Here is a 10871-nt window from a genome sequence, read left to right as displayed (position 1 = left end):
GGTACATCCCCTATCTTCCCCTAAACCGCGGAGTACATCCCCTATCTCCTCCTCTACACATAACGTATAAAAACACATTGGTTCTATATACAATCAAACAATACACACAATTAATGTATTCTATCAACCGTCAAGTTCCATGACACATTCCATTGATTAGTTTCCGTTTACCTAATCATCATGCATTGTCTACAACAATCACGACTATCCTCCACCGATAGCCCAAGCAGTTATTTCTAAGCAGAAAATAAATGCACAAATGGATATTCAATCGACATTTCTTTTCCTCATTTCTCACCAATTAATTATCTCAATTAATTAAACAATGTAATTAGGCCATTTTCCACAATTACCATTTCAACCCTTAGGTCCCATTTTCATCAATGATTCAACAATCATTCCATTTTTCTATGCCAAACATGCATCTAGTTTTATTATGAATAAAACCCCAACTTTTGTAAAATTACACAAAAGTCCCAATCTTTCACAAAATTACCAAACCAAGCCCAACATCTCAAAATACCAAAATTTAAAGACAAAACCCATAGAGAGGAGTAGGTTATCCCTACCTCAAACCCGGAGCCCCAAAGGAGATGAAGACCAAAACCAAAATGCTCCAAACCTCGAAATTTTCAGATCAAAAGGAAGCTCTCGACGATCAACACAACTTTTGTGAAGACAAAAGGTGAGTAAACGATCCTTACTAGATCAAATCTAAGAGAGAAGGGCCGATTTAGAGTGAGAAGCTCTGAAAATGGCTTTTTGGAAAAGTAAGAGAGAGAAGAGAAAGCAAAAAGTGATTTGAAAAGTCACAATTTCGGAACTTTAACCCAGTCTCCCGCTCGAGCGTAAAACACCCCGCTCGAGCGGCCACTCACAGACTTACGCTCGAGCGGCCAACCTCCCGCTCGAGCGCAGAATGCACTCGCTCAGCACTTTTGCAGAACCAGACCTCCGCTCGAGCTCCCAACCCTACGCTCGAGCGTACAACACTGCACAACAAATACTGGATGGGTGTATTCCCCGCTCGAGCGCCAATACCTCCGCTCGAGCGAACAGGCCAAAAATCTGGGCAACTAGTTTTGGTTTCTAAACTCAACCAACCTGAAACAAACCCACCCAACACATCCCATAACTCAAATATGAAGAAAAAGGAATGTAAACACGATGATAACCAACTACCAACATCCACGGACACATGTCCGGATCACTGTACAACAAGCGTAAACCCGGGATCGCTATATGTTGGCCAACTAGACTAGGCTTAGTTGGTTAATATTATAATCATTGTTGATCAACACAAACAATACACCGCCTTTTAAGAATGTATTACTTTAAGAATTCTAATGATTTTAATCCATACAAATTGTGACAATCATCTTGGTGATATAAACAAGAAGTTTTTGTTTTTTTGCTTAGAATTTAGTAGAAAGATAAAAATCACAAGAGTGAGAGGCCGGCCTCTCTCTCTTTTCCTAGAAAAATTATTCAGTAATTTTATTTTTTCAGTTAATTTTATTAAATAAAAAATTATAACAACAAAATATTTATAATTTTTCAAACTATAGAGATAATTCATATTTTAAATAAACTTCAAGAATGTATTTATAATTTGTCATTTTTTTTATTCATTAATTTCTCTATGTTAGGTTTTATCTCTTGGCAATCCCGTTTGACAAAACTCCTTTCAGTTGTATTTATTTTCGCACATTTATTTCAGTGAGACTTTGAGTGTTTAGATGCGAATTCAACCCGAATTGAGCCTTTCAAAGAAGTTTGTGATGCAAATAGTTTCAAGATTGCCACTTCGCTGATTATTACGGGGGTCGAGCTGCCCGGTCAGCTCGCGGCCCGAAGCAAAATGCAAAAATGCATTCAAAGTTTCCTGTTCGATCATGTTATATTTTTCCAGTTTTTCCAGTTTTGGCCTTCCCGCTCGAGCGGGAAAAGGGACGCTCGAGCGGGGATTGGAAGCTCTCAGCATCTCTTCAGTCGCCTGAAAAAGTACTGGATGGTGTGATTCGCCGCTCGAGCGGCAAAACCGACGCTCGAGCGTGGAGCCTGTATGAAATCACAGAATTTGAGGTCTCCGCTCGAGCGGGAAGACCCACGCTCGAGCGGACCGCGCGATCCCAGATTTCCAGATTTGATTAAAGAGTTGGTTTTCTTCTGAAATTAGGATTGCTTTGGTTTTCTATAAATAGTTGGTTTTCTCCCAACACTAGGGGGAACTTCTCCAGATCTTATTTTTGGATCTTAAGGTTTATATCTGGAGAGATTTTGCTAGTTTTCTTTGATATTTTATTGAGTATTCAACTCATGGTTTAAAGAGAGTACATCAAAGGTTGTCTTTTGTTCTACAAAAGAGAGAGTTGTTCTTCGGTGGATTCTGAAGAATTCGAGCCTGAAGCTTTGGTGGATTCCGGGGTGGCTCATCGTAAAGACAATTCCGAGGTGAAGACAGGTTGGAAGAGGCACATAGAGGTTGGTTCAATTAGGCATTGTGGATTCGCTAGGTAATTGAGAGTATACCTGTGTAATTCCTTTAAATCTTCTTAGTGGATTGTTCTTGTGGCTGTTGCCCGTGGTTTTTTTTATCACAGTTGGAGGTGTCCAATTGTGGTTTTTTCCACGTTAAATCGTTGTGTCTCTTTGTCTTGATTGTTTGATTGGGATTGTTATATTCTGCTTAAAATTGATACATAATCACAAATCAACATCTAGGGGATTTCTAGATTTTTCAATTGGTATCAGAGCAGGTCGTTCTATTTTTTTTAAAAAAAAAAAATTCTTTTAGAACGAGATCTTGTTTGATTTGTGATAATGGATACAATTCGGCTAGGACAAACAGATTCTCCGAAGATGTCAGTTGAGAATATCACTGATGATGAATCCTCGGAGAGTGATCATGAAGAGCTTGAGCAAGCTTATGAAAAGTTGTATAAGGAGTCTCTTAACTTGTTCAAATTGAATGACAAACTCACAAAGAAACTCAAAGCATGTGAAAGTGAGAATGTCAAACTTAAGGAGGAGATTTCCAAAGCCAGGATTAATGCCATCAAGGTAGCTGATGATCGACAAGTTCTTTGTGCAAAACTGCTGACTTGTGAGACAGAAAGGAATGAGCTGCTACAAACCCATGCCATGTATGAAGATAAGATTGAATCTCTCGAGATGTCATAAGTTGCTTTGGAAGAACTAATGATCAAAAAAGAGGAAGAGCTCAAGTGTGCTATGGCTACCATTGGTCTTTGGAACAAATGATCAAAGACTTTGGAGGATATCATTGGGTCTCAACAAATGAGTTGTGACAAGAGTGGCATTGGCTTTGGTGGTAAGAAAGAGCAAAAACAGAGTGCTTCAACATCTCATGATACAAGAACTCAAGGACAGGGAGAACAAAAAATTCAACACAAGGATGGACTTCTCAAACTTCCTAGAGTTGGTAAGGTAAAAGAAAAGGAGGTACACCCTATTTTTATTTGTCATCATTGTGGTATGCATGGTCATATTCGTCCTTATTGTTATAAGTTGCATGGGAGAGTGTCTCAAAAGGGTAGGAATTCGAATACTTTTTGGATTAGGAGACAACCTTACATGTCTAGGCAGAATACCAAGATTCATGAGGGTGTTCACAATGCCACGACATTTACCAAGACCACTAGACCTAATTTTGTTAAGATCAAAAAGATTTGGGTGAGGAAACTTGACTTGTGTTAATTTGTTTATTTGTTTTAGCTTTTGGGTTTTTGTGTGTTGTTTTTAATTAAAAAAAAATGTGGGCTTGGTCATTTTTTTTCTTGCTTTATTTTTGAAAAAAAAAAAGAAAAAAATCCCAAAAAGATTTTCTTAGTATGGTTTGCAAGCTTGAAATTTTTTGAGTGGTCCTTGGTGCATATTTGATTTGATAAGAATATCCATTACATGTTAATATATGTGTGCTTTCTGTGGTCATTACTCATTTTAGAGTGTGTGTTTTTTTGATTAGTATGTCTCATTCTGTACACACTCTTGGATTAGCAAATTTTGGAATCTTCCGCCTTAGTGATTTTTTTTATGGACTTCTGGCATTGTATCTTTTGCTTTTCTAAAGGAATTGACCTATTGTGAGAACCCGAATATAAAAATCAAGTAAATAATTAAATAATAATAATATTACAAATCTCAAATATTTTATTATGAATCTTTAAGTGCAAATTAAATATTATTGGAGGATCTTTTAATTAATTTTAAACCTAAAATAAATTTATGGTGAAAGTCATTGATTGAGAAGCAAGATTTATTATTAAAAAAATAAATAGAGAAGAGGGTGTGACTTGAACTCTAGACCACAAAATTAATAAGTTAGACTATTACCATTTGAGTTGCATATAACTTATATATATGTTTTGTATATTTATCTATTTATTTGACCTATGTGTGCCCACCACTAGTATAAAATAAAATAAACACAAACCCTACTCTATTATTTGTTCACCACATAGGGCAACAACACAGCAGCCACGGGAGAGGGCTTGAGAGAAAGAAAAAAAAGAAGAAGATGTTGCAATCAAAGAACTTTTGGGTGTGTTATGTTGTGTGTGATCATCAAAGGTTAGCCCTCCTAGGTTTTCTTCTCTTCTTTCTTTGTTCTTTATCCTAATAATATTGTTATTTAATTCATTCATGGAGGTTGTAGGTTTATATATTTTGTATATATATATGCTGTTAAGAAATCTAAGGAGTTAAATTCATGTATAAAGAATCGGTGTGAATCTTAGTCCAAAAATTCTGCACATAATCACAAACTTTAAAAATCAATAAACCATATCAAACGGATGAATTTTAATCTAAAATTTTTACAGTAGATCAATTACACATTGAATTGCATATCTGAATTTTTTCATAATTTTTGGGAGTCGAAATCCATATAAATTGAGTTATTCAAATCTGTCCAGGAAACCAGTCCGAAACAGTAAATTCGGGATTGTTGTTCTCTTTGGGTATAAATCCAAAAATTATCAAATTAGTGTCATTAGAACCGGTTACGAGTCTAGTTTCGTACGTTTTTGGCCTTGCATTGATTGATCGTGTATATTAAGAGAACCGTCAATTTCTTTAAAGTGCTGCAGAAAACAACCTGTTTGGATATAATAAATTGTAGATAATTATTTTGATAAGAAAATCAAGTGAAACCAATTGGGTTTGAAACTTAGGATATATTAGTTGATATCTGGAGGTTTTTGGAATTTTTTGAATAGCGTGTAGTGGGTTTTGTAATTTTCAAAGTTAGCGAATAGATTGGGAAAACTTGTTTAAAACACTGTTTCATCTTAAAGTTATTTTTAGTTAAGTTTCGATCGGAATCTATGTCTTGGGTGATTTTAGACCTTGAAAAATATGAACTTAGGTAATATTTAAGAGTAACGGTGAGTTGGGTTGAGCCGTGTTAGTGCGCTTTAGTTTGAGGTTACTTAGTTCCTATTTTTTTTAGTATTTTTAAATTAGTTGTGACGCGTAGTTTTTATACTTGGTTCAGGCCACTAGTTGGACTTTTACACTCTATTCGAGGATTATTATTTCGTTTTCAGGTGAGTAGTTTCATGCTACGTATTTTTATAAATGTTCCCTTACCCTGAACTGTTGGAAAAATTAAATTGTTGTTTCATGATTAAACTATTTTGATAAATTATTATATTATCAATTGAATCAAATTACTTCTGAAACACGTGTGAACTTGGCATACTGTAAACTATTTGTTTTGGTCTCATGTTTATAATGATGAACCACCATGTTTTGCGAAAACTGATGTGTATTAATTATTGGGACCATGTGTGTATTTAGTCCAGGGAAATTATTCCACTGTGTGTGGTGACTCTGGCCACTAGGGAAAAGATCCGGGTTGGGCCGTGATGACTCTAGTGCTCAACAATTGTAAGGAAAAGACCTTTAAAAACAACTAGGTGACCTTCAATCGGATCGTCTTTGAGAAAAGGCCCAGGTGCCACCCTGAGGATGACTCTTAGTTCGGTATTGGATCCAACGGGGCTTATAGCCTGAGAAATGTGTGGCAGATTATTTGTTTTTATTGGTACCCAGAAAATTATTGGTGTTCATGTTATAATCTGTTTTAAGTGAAAAATGTCGTTTATCATGTTCTTGCGAGACATGAGTATTTTAAGTGTGGAACTGTAGAACCTTCTTTTTGAAACAGATTGTATTTACCAAACTGTATGCCAATCTAGTTTCTGTGATATATATCTTATTTTGGAATTGAACCCTGTTTTCAAAACTGTATTTTCTATCCATGTTGCTACTCACTGAGCTATCAGCTGACTTAGTTGTTTACCATTTCCAGGTGTTAGAAGGACTTAGAGTGGACTCATGGCGTAGCGGGGACTCAATTGCATGGACCTCTAGGGCATTCCTTTAGTTTAGAGTGTTATGTCAAGTTTGTGCATATTTATATTTATTCTTATCGAAGTTCATTTAGGATTATTTTTGATATGTGGGTTGTTTATATCCCATAAGTTTGGATGGTTTTTGATTACGGTTGATTTTGCCGTTCATAATTGTGACATGTCTGGATTGGGTTTTGGTTATTTATTATTGGACTATTGTTCAGTTGTTCAATGTGATTGGATTCGTGTTTAGGCTTACGTGTGCCTTGGGCTAAGTCCCTGTGGGCCACGGCCGGTCATGCCCGGATTTGGGGTGTGACACCTATACTAGCATATCTTGGGTGATGTTGAGTCTCTTAACCACCTACCATCTTTTTGCACCTCCATGGCTTTCCCCTCTATTCTTTGCAGTCTAGCCATGAGGAAAAGGCTACCTCAGAGTCACCAACCAGGCCATCCTTTTTATATCCATGCTTCTCTGGTTCGGTTTCCATACTCTTGAGCGTGTCAGCCACCGATGATTGTGCAAAAGAAAAAGAAAAAGAAAAAAAAAAAAGGGAAGAAGACAAAATATGCAAAAGGAAAAAAAAATGTGCAAAAGAAAGAAAAAAAAAAGATTCATTGATTGAGGGGGAGCCTCCGCCTTTACTCACCAAATACCCCTTGATTCCTAGTGGTTTGACTTTCCTATAGTTGTGCTTAGATTCTCTTGTCGGAGGTCCAACTTTCAGATCACTACTAGGATTGAATCTAGTGTTTGTCGAACTCCAAGAGTCACACACACACTTTTTATCATGGGATCTATGCTTTTCACATAATGCATCACTTTTTTTCATGAGGAATCTTCTACAGACTGTGCACATTGTGTTTACTAGTAATGGTGCTTCTTGGATAATCTTATGTGTTTTAAGGTACTAATCTGAAATTCCTTGCTTGCTCCACCATATTATTTTTTGTCGTTTTCTTCTTGTTCATTGTTTGTTTGTGGTTGTTTTTAGTGAGGGGGAGTTTGGTTCATCTTGATTTGGGTTGGTAACGGAGCTTGGTTTTTCATTGCAAGAGTTGTTTAGCATGAACACTTTGATATGGTTGGTAAGGAGATTGGCTATATGTTTTGCATGTTACTATGCAGTATTTGCCCTTCTTGTATGTTCATGGTATTTACATCGTCATATCATTGCTTGTGTGGTTTATGATCTTGCGTTTGTTGTTTGAGAGTTATTTTTCATGAGTCTTAGTTTTCATCTATTCATGTTTTCCATCTCATGTTTCAAGATAATCTTGTCCTATGTTTATTGTTTTTTCATATATTCTTGTGGGACTAATAGTTGTTTTGGAGATTGTGGCACTAATAACTGTTTTGCAGATCTTAATCTTGAAAAAGAAGTTGGTTTTGTTGGCTGTAATGGGTTGGGGTGTTTAGGATTTTATTTGTTAGGTGTGTTTTGTCACGACATTGCCAAAGGGGGAGATTGTTAGGTTTTATCTCTTGGCAATCCCGTTTGACAAAACTCCTTTCAGTTGTATTTATTTTCGCACATTTATTTCAGTGAGACTTTGAGTGTTTAGATGCGAATCCAACCCGAATTGAGCCTTTCAGAGAAGTTTGTGATGCAAATAGTTTCAAGATTGCCACTTCGCTGATTATTACGGGGGTCGAGCTGCCCGGTCAGTTCGCGGCCCGAAGCAAAATGCAAAAATGCATTCAAAGTTGCCTGTTCGATCATGTTATATTTTTCCAGTTTTTCCAGTTTTGGCCTTCCCGCTCGAGCGGGGAAAGGGACGCTCGAGCGGGGATTGGAAGCTCTCAGCATCTCTGCAGTCGCCTGAAAAAGTACTGGATGGTGTGATTCGCCGCTCGAGCGGCAAAACCAACGCTCGAGCGTGGAGCCTGTATGAAATCACAGAATTTGAGGTCTCCGCTCGAGCGGGAAGACCCACGCTCGAGCGGACCGCGCGATCCCAGATTTCCAGATTTGATTAAAGAGTTGGTTTTCTTCTGAAATTAGGATTGCTTTGGTTTTCTATAAATAGTTGGTTTTCTCCCAACACTAGGGGGAACTTCTCCAGATCATATTTTTGGATCTTAAGGTTTATATCTGGAGAGATTTTGCTAGTTTTCTTTGATGTTTTATTGAGTATTCAACTCATGGTTTAAAGAGAGTACATCAAAGGTTGTCTTTTGTTCTACAAAAGAGAGAGTTGTTTTTCGGTGGATTCTGAAGAATTCGAGCCTGAAGCTTTGGTGGATTCCGGGGTGGCTCATCGTAAAGACAATTCCGAGGTGAAGACGGGTTGGAAGAGGCACATAGAGGTTGGTTCAATTAGGCGTTGTGGATTCGCTAGGTAATTGAGAGTATACCTGTGTAATTCCTTTAAATCTTCTTAGTGGATTGTTCTTGTGGCTGTTGCTCGTGGTTTTTTGAGTATTCAACTCATGGTTTAAAGAGAGTACATCAAAGGTTGTCTTTTGTTCTACAAAAGAGAGAGTTGTTCTTCGGTGGATTCTGAAGAATTCGAGCCTGAAGCTTTGGTGGATTCCGGGGTGACTCATCGTAAAGACAATTCCAAGGTGAAGACGGGTTGGAAGAGGCACATAGAGGTTGGTTCAATTAGGCGTTGTGGATTCGCTAGGTAATTGAGAGTATACCTGTGTAATTCCTTTAAATCTTCTTAGTGGATTGTTCTTGTGGCTGTTGCCCGTGGTTTTTTTATCACAGTTGGAGGTGTCCAATTGTGGTTTTTTCCACGTTAAATCGTTGTGTCTCTTTGTCTTGATTGTTTGATTGGGATTGTTATATTCTGCTTAAAATTGATACATAATCACAAATCAACATCTAGGGGATTTCTAGATTTTTCACTCTATATTTCAATAGACAGTCCAGCATGACTATGGATAGAAACTAAAAAGGAATTGTTAGAGTCAATCAATCTAAATGCCTATATAAATGTAGTTTGTACAGTTTAAGCATTATTGATCAACAATACATGTGATTGGTGGATGTGGTTAGAAACAGATACCAAAAGGGAAAATTATTCAGTAGTCTTATAGCACAACGCTATTTGTCCTATGTGGTGCTCTGCGCCAATTAAATCTGGACACAAATTCAGATTTCAGTTTGTTCGACATGCCACTATACAAAGTTGATTCCCACCCTTGAGTTAACGAAAAAGCAAAGTTGTTAACGGAGAAGAGTTAAACATCTACCAAACTCTCTGTCTTTCAACAGTTTTCCTTTATTTTTTATTTGTGTTGCTAATTTCAAACAGGTTTGTTTTTCAGGAAGAAATCATTTTTACTTTTGCTAATGGATATGGGATTTTGAAGTCACATCATTTCGGATTTTAAATGATCAGTTTCTCAAGCATATATCCATCAACAAGGAGATCAGTTTCAACCTTCAACCTTAAGGCGCAACAGAGATGACCTTCCAATTTCAATAATGGATTTCTTTGCTGCTACAAACAGTCAATGGATTTCTTAGGCTTGTCAATATTCATGCCTTATGTAATGCCATATTTTTTTATTCGTGCCTTTCGAAATGTCATATTGGCTAAATGCTTTGTAAATTTAAATTACTCCCTTTATTATGGTTAATAGCAAAATGTTGATCAAATTTAAAGCTGTTTTTCCTGCTCTTATCAACTGTGAATCAAGTTCAAATGGAAATCTATGAAATGTAATTAGTTTATTGTAGGACTCAGGTTTTGTCTATTATAGGCCTCGTTTGAGAAGTTAGCTATTTAAGTAAGTTATTTTAGTTTTTAGCTAATTTAGTAGGCTAAAATTTTTGTGTTTAGAAAGAGTTGAAATTTTTTTTTTGTAGTTAAAAGTAATGTTTGTGAGAGAAAAAGTGAAATGATTATAGGCTTAATGTGATAGTTTGTCTTATTAACTATTTAAACTTATTTTGTCTTTTTGTAGATTTTAATTAGCCAAAAAAAAAAAAGCCAATTAGAGAATGCATGTTCCTTGCAAATCTAATAATAACATATGTGGTTTTTGCTCAGTGTTTGACTTGAGAAGTGTTGCACAACTGCTTGTCTCATTGGAAATAAAGAAAGAAAGAAAGAAAAAAAAAAATAAATAAATAAATAAAAAAAAAATTTTGGGCACTCACACTTACCTACCCACAAGCAACAATGAATGAACCTTGATTTACTAGATTTATTGCTATGGCATAGGTCCACTAATGTGATCTAGATGAGCCCAAAATAAATTTTGAACTGCCTATAAAATTTATATTAGATATTACAGTAGTATTGTTCAAAAAAAGATATTACAGTAGTAAAAAAAATTGTATTAACTTCAACTACAATCTTGGATTTTATAACAAATTTAAGTTATAATTGAATCATTAATTCGGTTGCTATTCCTAATACCAGCATGTGCATGTATATGTTGGTTATTTGCAAATAACCTTTAAAAACCACAATCAAAGATTCAATATTCTTGATGATTTTCTGAACAGACTGACAGAAAATGAGCAC

Source organism: Camellia sinensis, chromosome 2, assembly GCF_055761805.1.
Source record: "Camellia sinensis isolate YWXY chromosome 2, ASM5576180v1, whole genome shotgun sequence".
In the NCBI taxonomy this organism is placed as follows: Eukaryota; Viridiplantae; Streptophyta; class Magnoliopsida; order Ericales; family Theaceae; genus Camellia; species Camellia sinensis.
This window is presented reverse-complemented; position numbering follows the sequence as displayed.